The 11,306-nt window shown below is 41.5% G+C and overlaps 1 long non-coding RNA gene across 1 annotated transcript; it reads left to right on the forward strand.

The window, feature by feature from the left end:
- Positions 1 to 695: 695 nt before the first annotated feature.
- Positions 696 to 7,617, forward strand: LOC122942303. The gene is made up of 2 exons (XR_006390538.1): positions 696 to 1,260; positions 4,944 to 7,617. It is a non-coding gene; the product is annotated as an uncharacterized LOC122942303 (long non-coding RNA).
- Positions 7,618 to 11,306: the final 3,689 nt, after the last annotated feature.

Raw genomic sequence — 11,306 nt, forward strand, 5'->3', positions numbered from 1 at the left:
AAAATGCTGGCGCAGGCATTTATTGATCACATTGTTAAACTGCATGGTATCCCTTCAGACATAGTCTCTGATAGGGGCACGCAGTTTGTTTCCAGATTCTGGAAGGCCTTCTGTTCTCGCTTGGGGGTTCGGTTGTCATTCTCTTCTGCTTTCCACCCGCAGTCAAATGGCCAGACAGAGCGCGTCAATCAGAATCTGGAGACATATCTGCGTTGTTTTGTGGCGGAGAATCTGGAGGATTGGTGTTCTTTTCTCTCCCTTGCTGAGTTTGCTTTAAATAACCGTCGTCAGGAGTCCTCTGATAAGTCACCATTTTTTGGTGCATATGGGTTTCATCCGCAGTTTGGGACATTCTCTGGAGAGGGGGCTTCTGGTTTACCTGATGAGGAGAGATTCTCCTCGTCTTTGTCATCTATTTGGCAAAAGATTCAGGATAATCTAAAGAGCATGAGTGAGAGATATAAGCGTGTGGTGGATAAAAGACGTGTGCCTGGTCCGGACCTGAATGTTGGTGATCTGGTATGGTTGTCTACTAAGAATATCAAATTGAAGGTTCCCTCCTGGAAGTTGGGTCCTAAGTTTATTGGGCCTTACAAAATCTTGAATTTCAGGTCTCTAGGATTGTGGACTCTCGTATTGTCCGCGGTTCTCTTCAGTACCTCATTTATTGGGAGGGTTATGGTCCTTGAAAGGAATCCATGTTCTTTTTTATGTCAAAACCAATTGTGCTTTTTGCTGAAGTTTCGTTTCTCTGTTAGGAACTAACTCTGATTGCTGTGAAACTAACTACTGTAAGGTTTCTATTCTCTGTAACCCTGAATCTTATCTCTTTGGCACTACTCCCGGACAATACAATATTCCTAATATGGAAGTTCCGTCTTTGTTTCTCTTTCTCTGACTGTAGAATAGAGCGTGTTAATATGATAGGTTAAATACATAACTTACGATGATATGCTAATAAAGAGGGTAAAGCCCCCTCTATATAACCTGTGTGCATTAAAAATAAACCTCAGAGTGTTCATTCAGTACATCACTGTTGTGTCTTTTATTACCTACTGAGTGAAGCGCTCTCCTGACGTCAGAAAAGGACTCAAACCAAGCCGATACTAGAAGTTTGGTGCCAGGGGTACCAAGTGGGACGTTGAGATTTCTATCAGTTTGGGGGCTCGTGTCCGGGGATCGAGAAGGTTTTCCTCGTGTTCGGTAAGAAAGGCATCTGTTATTGTCCTCTGGCCGATCCGAGAACCACGTCTCGATCTAGTAAGTAGAACCTACAACTTTTAGTATAATTACTGTATCAGGGATACAGGGAACAGACTCCGGGAGTCTGGGGGAGTGACCCGGGGACTCCGGGAGTCCGCCGTGAGGATCACTCAGAGAAAATATAGTGCGCACTACATAATATTGTCTCAGGGAGACAAGGATGGAGCTTGGTTTGACTCTTTTAAAGTTGTTTTAAAGTATAAGATTATTAGAGTTGAGATAAGGATACTGATGTCCGGGTGGTAAGTGTACGGACTGAAGTTCACTATTTGCATAGAGTTTTAAGGACATTGCATTGTTGTTTTACTGTGTTGCGGAGGTCTGCAATACGCCCCACCCCCGGCTAGGAGCAATCCATTAACCCGGGTATAAGTGAACACAAGTGGCAGACCAAAGCAACAAATTATATGTTTGATGAAACTCTCTGATATTTTGTGATCAGACCTGAGTCCTTTGCCTAGTTGACAGGATTAATTTGTCGAATCCTTAACGCTTCAGTACAGCTAGTTCTAGGAAAGTAGCATCATTAAAATATCAGACGGAATGGGGTCACAAGAGTCTAAAACAAATTATCCCAAACCTGAGACGGGAGAAACATGCAAAGTTTATGTTGCACGGTGTAGTCCCATAAATTACTTCCTAGTTAACCCATGGGTGGATAATTTAGCTGGATGGACTGAGTTCATGCAAGCTGCTAGCCCCTTTTCCCAGGGACGGCGATAATAGCCCGTACTACATGGACATGATAAAGGGTCTTTGTCTGGGAGACAAAGAAGCATGGCCACATTTTGACCATGACCCGTCCTAGGATATGGATTACATGATACAAAGGGGTAGGGAATCCTGCAAAGTAAGTGATGTTATATGTGTAATATTATTATAAAAAAAAAATATAAAAAAATTGTTCAATAATTTTCTTTCCCCAGCAGTGTAATGTGAGAATCCAGCTTTTAACAAGAATTATTATATATGTACAACATTAACTAAGAACACCTGACATATAAAATGATTTGGATTTAACAAAATGACTGTATGATTAAAACATGTATATTGTCTTCTTATAAGAGTTGATTAATCACAGAGTGAAGATCAGAAGACATTGGAAAACACAGCACAACAACGAGATATACTATCAGCAATTCTGTGTGTGGTGTGGCTATCTGTTTCCAGGAAAGCTGTTTTTGTCTGTGCTGCAAGTTTTGGGATGAAACAAAGACAATTGTGTGATTAGGTTGGAAGACAAATGATTCAGTGGTATGTGAATGGGTGTGGCTCTGAGTTGTAGTGGAGTTGAAAGTGTGAAAGAGCCCTAATGGATGCTTTTAGAAGAGCTGTATATGAATGTGTATGGAGTACGATATCTGTTTTCATATAATATGCGCATTGAGAATTTTATTTAATTTTTCTTGGAAGTTTTTGTTTTTTATTGGTGCCAACAGCATTGATCAAGCTGTACATTTTTTATTATTATTGAAGTCAAAGAAAAGTTTTTATGGGCCTTTTGTTTGTTTATGTCTGTATTGTCAGATCTGTTTGTTTCAATGTTTGAAGTTATGTGTTACATGTTAAGTGTTGTGCTGGACATCAGAGCTCTGTCCTCATGGGCAGCTGGGAATCTAATGACAGAGAGTAGGAGGACCACAGCGTCCGACTAAAAGGGGTGGACTTAGATGACTGAGAGTAGGATTCATGGTAGATAGCAGTGCAACCTCAAGTGTGTTAAGTAAAGATTTGTTCATTAAGCTTGACTTACAAGTGTCAGCCAAAAATCTGGGCATAAGAGTACACTCAGATCTCATTTCAATCTCTACACCAGTGCCACTGATTCTTGCAAACATACAGAACCACCCAGAACTTAACAACATTAACCCTGCATTATGGTCTTCAAATGAATATGACACAGGATTCATAGATTGCACACCTTACAAAGCTACTGTAAAACCAAATGTCATTTCCGTCTTCCAAAAACAATACCTACTGCCAAAAGAGAAACTCGATGGACTTAGGCCAATGATAAAAGAATTCCTACAAAAAGGGAATCCTGGAAGAGGTGATTTCACCCTACAGAACGCCTGTAAATCCAGTGACAAAGGCAGATGGTGCTACCCGCTTTGTACAGGATTTAAGGGCCATCAACAACATCATTGTGCCTAATAGCCCCTATTGTACCTGACATCACTCAATTACTATCTGCCATTCCAGCAGACGCTGTTTGGTTCAGTGTGATAGATCTGAAAAATGCATTCTTTTCTGTCCCAGTTGACAAGAAGACCAGACTAATTTTTGCTTTTTCCTTTGACAGACGTCAACTGACCTGGGGCAGAGCCCAGGGATATGCTGATTCACCTGTAGTGTACAGCATAATCCTCCAAGCCACGTTAAAACCATGGCACCCCCCCCCCCCCAAGGTTCCGTGTTGTTGCAATACGTGGATGATTTACTGTTGTGCAGTATGTCAGTGGAGGCCAACATTGAGGATGGTCTAACACTGTTACAATGGCTGTTTGAATGTGGACACAAAGTGTCATTAGGGAAAATGCAATGGTGTAAACAGCAAGTCGAATACTTGGGGTTTGTCCTCACAAAGGGGGAAAGGAGGATCAGTCCAGGGAGAGTTAAGTCTGTAGCGGGCCTGGTCACCCCGCTCTCCAAGAAGGAAATGCTATCCTTCCTTGGAATGATAAACTACTGCAGACAATGGATCCCAGACTGTTCCTACTATGACAATATCTTGAGGCAGGCAACACTACAGGACAAACCTGATTTAATAAACTGGTCTTCAGAAATGTACAATGCATTTGATTATCTGAAATGTTCATTAATGTCAAGTCCAGGATTGGGCCTCCCTGACTACAAACTGCCCTTCCACATGTTTGCACGACAAAATTGTAAAACCATGGCGGGTGTACTGACACAAGAACACGGAGGCAAGTTGCGTCCTTGTGTATTTTTCTCAAAGGTAATGCCCACCCCTGTTCAAGGGATGCCGGCATGTCTGTGTTCTCTTGCAGCCTGTGCTATGATGGTAGAGTTGGCAACTCCTTTCACAATGTGACGTTACACCATTTTTGCACACTACACATGATGTTGTAGGCCTACTCAAGGACATCCACACTCAACACAGCAGGCAGCTGAGCTCATTGCACTCACTAGAGCATGTATTCTACATACTGATAAACCTGTCACCATCTATACTGATAGTAGATACGCACATGGGGTAGTGTGGGACCGTGGTATGATTAGGCAGAGGAGAGGATTCACGGCAGCAGATGGTAAGGATCATGTCTCACAGGACAATGCACTGGCAGATAAGGTGGCGAAACGAGTGGCCAAATGCAACCCCACAGGTCCGTGTAACCATTGGGAGATGCCATGTCCGGCACATCCAACCCCTGAGATGTCGCAAATGCTTACTAATCTTCAGTGGTATGCCACTGAACAGGAACAGCAAGACTGGTGTTATCCAGTATTGCAGAAAAATCCTAAGACAGGATTAGTCTGCAAAGAGGGGGTAGGATATAACAGCATTGAGATACTCATGGGAAGGCCTTTCCCCACCCTCCCGACAATAGTGCAGGAAGGAGACCTTGATTTTATAAGTGAAGAATGTCACCAAATTGATGCAGGTTCTTAATAAAACTGAGGAAAAAGTTGCTTGTAAGTCTCCCTCTCTTCCACAGGAACCCACCCACCCATACAGGGTGGGGGATGAGGTAGTGATCAAAACACTGAAGAAAGGAAAATCCCAAGGTGACTTCGCATATGGCCCACCCACTACCGTGGTTGCAGTAACCAGAACAGCCATGCTGACTGAACAGTCTCCAACTTGGATCCACGCCACCCGAGTGAAGCTTTATGACAACAAGGCCCAGAGGTACTAACGGGGGCAGACAGCCCTGACCTCCAACAAGGCCCAGAGGTACTAACGGGGGCAGACAGCCCTGACCTCCAACAAGGCCCAGAGGTACTAACGGGGGCAGACAGCCCTGACCTCCAACATGATGAGCTCTTCACTCTTTTCTGGAAAATGGTTGAATGTACTGACTAAGATTGCTTCAATAATCTTGTTGATTTTACCAATTAGTAGTATGGGAGAAGTAGCCGCAACTAGCAAGGGCGGCGTCATCACCTTTTGGTATAATTCATCTAACCCTCACGTAGCTACCTACACCTTTTGTCTTTGTGATATATTGAAAACATGTTCATATTATAACTACTGTTTCAACAACTATGTAGAAGGACAGGCCTATATATGTGTAACAGACTCATACTGGGGAAAAGGTTGTGCATACTAGGGATCAGTGGGATGGAATACAGGGACTGAATGGGGATATAAACCAGAAAGCGCCCTCAAAAGGAGGGATAAAGATTCTAAGTCCCTTTTGACTAGAATGACACTCCTTGAGAGAGGGACGTGTTATGTGGACACCTCCTCATTGAATTATTGCAACAAAAAAAAAGGTCAGCGGAAATGAAAATTGTATTGACAATAGAAAACCCTGGTAAATATGATGAAGGAGATTATGTATTGGGATGGTACTTCCATAAAATGTGGGGAGCTGCGACTTCCCGGGTAACACAAATGTTCAAACTTAGAGATATGTATAAGTCTAAGGAATACCAACCCATCACAGGTGTCCCCAAAAACCCACTAGTCCCACATATAGTTTCTTTAAAAAACCTAAGGGCCATATCTAATCCCACATATGAGGATACTTTGGCCATGGGGACGGGTTTTTCTGATGTTAATTTGTGGCTGGAGTGGATGAAGTATAGTGCAGCCTCTGTGAATAAAAGTAACTGTTACATATGCGGTGCTGCCAAGCCACACCTAGGTACCGTACCCCTAGTGTTACCAGAAAGTGTTGAAGAATGTTTTTTTGACTCTTTTTGTTAATATGTCTTATAACCACAGTGCATGTACAGAATGGAAATCAAAATACCCTCTGTTGTTAAAAAATCCTCGCCCAGGGGCAGGTATCCAAGTATATCCAGGTAACTACACATGTTACAAAGGGAGTACACATGGGAGGAACGTACAGAATTTCACCAAAGGTTATTGTCACAAATACAGCAATCTGAACATATCCCTCACTCAGAACCAAGTGTACTCCATAGGAGATGTGTTCTGGATCTGTGGAGGTGGAAAAATAAGATCCAGACTGGACGGTGCCTGGAAAGGTGAATGTGCGCTTGCCAAAGTTATAATGAACATGCACATTTTTACTGAATCAGATATTATAGAAAAAGGGGTGCTAAAGATAAACAAAAGAAGCAGCCCCCTTTCAAGTTTTGATCCCCATGTGTATATAGATGCAATAGGTGTTCCAAGAGGGGTCCCAGATGAGTTCAAAGCTAGAGATCAAGTAGCCGCCGGATTTGAATCAATATTTCGCATCATTACTGTGAATAAAAATGTGGATTGGATAAATTACATATACTACAATCAGCAAAGGTTTGTAAACTATACTAGAGATGCATTACAAGGGGTATCAGAAGAACTACAAGCAGACTCAATCATGACATTCCAGAATCTAATGGTGTTGGACATGATTCTCACAGAGAAGGGCGGAGTGTGCCGAGTATTGACTGATCCAACCTCCTGCTGCACATACATACCAAATAATACTGGCCCCACTGGTAAGGTCACAATAGCTATAAAAAAAGCTTGAAGATCTGTCAATAGAACTGAAAAAGAACTCGGGTATAAATAATCCATGGGATCAATACTTTGGGTGGTTCACAAGTTGGAAACAAGGTCTCATGAAACTAGGGATTGTCATACTAATAGTAATTGTAGTAATAGGTGTAGTAGCATTATGTGTTATTCCTTGTGTGAGATGAATGCTAGAAAAAGGGCTCTCTAATATGTCACTATATCAGACTACTCTACCCCAGGAGGATAGAAGCCCAGATGGGTATAAGAATTACCTAATATAATATAGAGAGAGAAAGGACAAGAAAGGAAAGAACCATTTAGTGTGATCCACTAAAGGTTCTTAAGAGGGGATTTGAAAGGAATCCATGTTCTTTTTTATGTCAAAACCAATTGTGCTTTTTGCTGAAGTTTCGTTTCTCTGTTAGGAACTAACTCTGATTGCTGTGAAACTAACTACTGTAAGGTTTCTATTCTCTGTAACCCTGAATCTTATCTCTTTGGCACTACTCCCGGACAATACAATATTCCTAATATGGAAGTTCCGTCTTTGTTTCTCTTTCTCTGACTGTAGAATAGAGCGTGTTAATATGATAGGTTAAATACATAACTTACGATGATATGCTAATAAAGAGGGTAAAGCCCCCTCTATATAACCTGTGTGCATTAAAAATAAACCTCAGAGTGTTCATTCAGTACATCACTGTTGTGTCTTTTATTACCTACTGAGTGAAGCGCTCTCCTGACGTCAGAAAAGGACTCAAACCAAGCCGATACTAGAAGTTTGGTGGCAGGGGTACCAAGTGGGACGTTGAGATTCCTATCAGTCCTGAGGAGAGGATGTGGGTTCTAGTGGCGGACATTAAGGCCACTCATCATCTTAGGGCATTCCATAGGTCCCATCCTTAGAAGGTGGGCTCTGAGTGTCCGGAATCCACTCGTAGAGGGAGGGGTACTGTCACCACCAGACATTTGAGAAGTTCTGTTAGACGTTCTTCAGTACCTTCTGCATGATCTTTTTTTGTTTTGCTTTCGTTTTGACATCTCTCCTCCCTCTCCCAGCTGTCATCTATTAGCAGTGATTGCCTCCCTATATATCTCCTCCCCATACTGCCTTACCTTGCGATTTATACAACTTCCTGGAGTGTGCTGATGCTAGAAGCTGTTACTGCTGCATCCACAAGATAAGTCTGTTTCTTTATTTCTGTTTTCCTGTAGGCTTGATCCTAAGTGACCCTAACTCCCTCCGTATTTTATTATATATATATAGTGTAAAGAGCCGGTGGTCGTGTCCCCTCACTATTATAGGGTGTTCAGGTGTCATACAGTCGAGGAACGAGGGTATGCAATTTTCTACCATTGAGATTTTTGCATAGGCTGAGCAGTAAGGGAGAGAGCTAGGGCTGTTACAGGGCTTACCCTTTTGTTCCTTAGTTTGGGATCAAGTCAGTCGGATTTTCATTCGTGTCTTCTAGTTTTCTGTAACACCATCCGTGACATAGGTAGAGACTTCCACCTAGCAGTGAGCCCGATAACATCACTGGCACAAATGGGCAGTCTACAGTACTGCCATAGGCTCTAAAACAGCCTAGGGCAGCACTGTAGATCGCCCATTTGTGACAATGACACCACTGGGCTTACTGCCAGTACATCACTGGTAGTAAAGAAAAGGCCCTTGTCCTGTGCTATGCAGTGCAGGGCAAGGGGAGCTCTGATGCTCTACTTATACAGGCTATATGAGTGAATACAGGGGCTCAGAGCAGAATCTGGCAAGTCTCCTCATCAGCTACTCCAAAACATTCCCACACTTCCTCTTGCTTTTATTTTCTGGGAGAGCTGGACCATGCCAAACCACAGTGGACTAGTGAGTCCCCCAGTGGTCATATCTTTGCAGCTTATGTTTGGGTGGATGCCGACAAATAATTTCAATAAAGTGATTTACAGATCTGATAATAATTAGACCCCTTACTAAGAAATAAGAATACATTATTGTATTGTACAGTGACTCTTTCAAGACAACAGAAAACAAAATAGCCTTCACTTCACTTGAATTTGTCACTTTTCTAGGACTCAATAAAAAGTAAATTTTTTAATGACTGATAGAAGTTTTTAACCTAAGAACACTGCATGTGAGGCAAGCATCTAAACCACTGAGCTATAGGTTCAGACAGCAGCCTGAAGAATTTTCGCATAGAAATGTGATTTAGCATACAAATTCACAGTATATTTATAACTCATTCTCACTTTGACCCTGACTTATGAAGATGTCAGAGTCAAATATCAGACAGAGATGTAGGGAAAAAAGAAGAGGGGATTAGTCGCAGGCTCTTTGGTGTCTATAGAGTCTGGGATATCCAGGCAGGGCGCCAAAGGGAATGGACCGTTAGGTGGTAATATGATATATCCCGGGTCCAAAAGTGTATATTTGGGGTGAATACTTATTTCTTTCTGTATGTTATTTTTTGTATTTTTTATAAATATTTATTTTTCATATATTTTTTTGTTTGATTCGGTTGTTGGGGAAGTGTAAGGCTGCCACAGGTGCAATGTCCAGATAGAATTAATCTAAAATGGACCTGGTACAAGAAGGACAACACAAAATGAAAAAAATGACCTGTATAAGGCGCCAAATCCCTTAGAGGTAGTCAGTTGCTGATTTTAGAATAGAAAAAAAAAAAAAAAAAAAAAAAAAAGGGGGGGGGGGGGGTTGAGTGTTGAAAACAGGCGGTTATCAAAACTCGCTATAAAAAATCCCAGATGCTTGAGTACCTCAGCAGGGTTATTAGAATGGTATAATTGAGAAAGGTATATTAAAAAGGTTTATTAAAAATGTCCCCATTGGATCCGAAGAAATTTTTCAAAAAAGATACTCTCTTTGAAAAAAGTCTTTTATAAAATGCAATATTCAAATGGAAATTTTAAACTAAAAAACTATCAAGTAAAAAAATATATCAAGTAAAAAAACTCACTTCACCCAGGAGGGGCAGGGTGGGATAAAGCACATAACACCCACTCTGCTTCCTCCTGCGCCTGGGTCGCCTATAAGATCGTCTGGAAATAAACGGCAGTCACAGCTGGAACGTCTGGTAAATTTCCTCTTTATTTAGCACAGGGTAGGGTAAAGGTAAAGGTAGGCTCAACGCGTTTCGGGGTCACCAAGGATCCCCTTCATCAGGAGCATAAGTAAAATGCAATGGTTCTCATGTATTTATATTCAAAAAGAGCGCCAAAAACCTGTTTGCAGGGCAGCAACAGCGGGGAAAGGAAGTGATGTTACTTCCGGTATGCGTTCCAGAGTGGAGCGCACATCGGCCGGCTGAGTTAGAAGTGGTTCTGGTGTGATGACCGGGACCTGGGTGGTGAGGAGGCAGGCGCTTCAGGAGAAAGTGACGTGGTTTGCAGATGAGCTCCAGCTGAGAGCGCTTGGAGCGGTGGAGAAGTTAGTTCCGGTTTGCGTTCCACAGTGGAACGCATCGCGAACAATAGAGAGCGCTTGGTGCGGCTGAGAAGTGAGTTCCGGTATGCGTTCCACTGTGGAACGCATCGTAGCAAATGCAAGACGAAAGTAGAATGGTACACTTTCAAGGGATGATGTGGAAGGCTGGTCTGAAGGGGTAATAAGGGGCATGTGTAATGATGCAAAAAAACACTGTTTTAGTAGGTTTTGTTATTATTCTAATTGTGTCTAGAGGGCTGATAGGGGGCATATATGGTGGTGACAGAAAGGTGTTTTTTTGGTGGTTTTTGATACTGCATGTAAGGGCCCGGAGGGGGGAGGGGAGAAAGGTTGGGAGGGGGGAGGGGATGAATTGGCACTGATGAGTTGCTCCAGGGTAGAGAGCAAGTAGGAAAATGTAAATTATACTAGTGGAAGTTATATACATAGAAATTACATGCAGGTCTGTGTTCAACTCTGTCCTTAAACCCGAGGTGTTTCACAAAAGTTTGTACAGAAATTGCGCATGGATTACAAACAGTAAAAAATGGAAAGACTAATGGAGATATATAATCGATAGATGAGATGAAGGATAAGAAGAATTAAAAAATGAAATAAAAAATGAAATAAAAAAGGAGGATAAAATCCAAATGGAAATGAAAATAAATAGAAATGGTAATGTCATATTTGAGTAGAAAAATTTAAAAAGAGGGTGAGAACTATTTAAAACGAATAAATAAATATTAAATATTCGTCAGACTGTGCGTTGTCTCTAAAAGCGTAAATGGAACGTGAATATATAGAAAAATCTAATTGTAAATGAAATATAAATAAAAATAAAATCCTCGATCTATATATATGCAAAAAAGTTATATATATATCTACATAATAAAAAAAAAAAAAAAAAAAAAAAAAAAAAACTATATACCTACGGACAGATGTACAAATACA

This window comes from Bufo gargarizans, chromosome 1, assembly GCF_014858855.1.
Source record: "Bufo gargarizans isolate SCDJY-AF-19 chromosome 1, ASM1485885v1, whole genome shotgun sequence".
Classification (NCBI taxonomy): domain Eukaryota; kingdom Metazoa; phylum Chordata; class Amphibia; order Anura; family Bufonidae; genus Bufo; species Bufo gargarizans.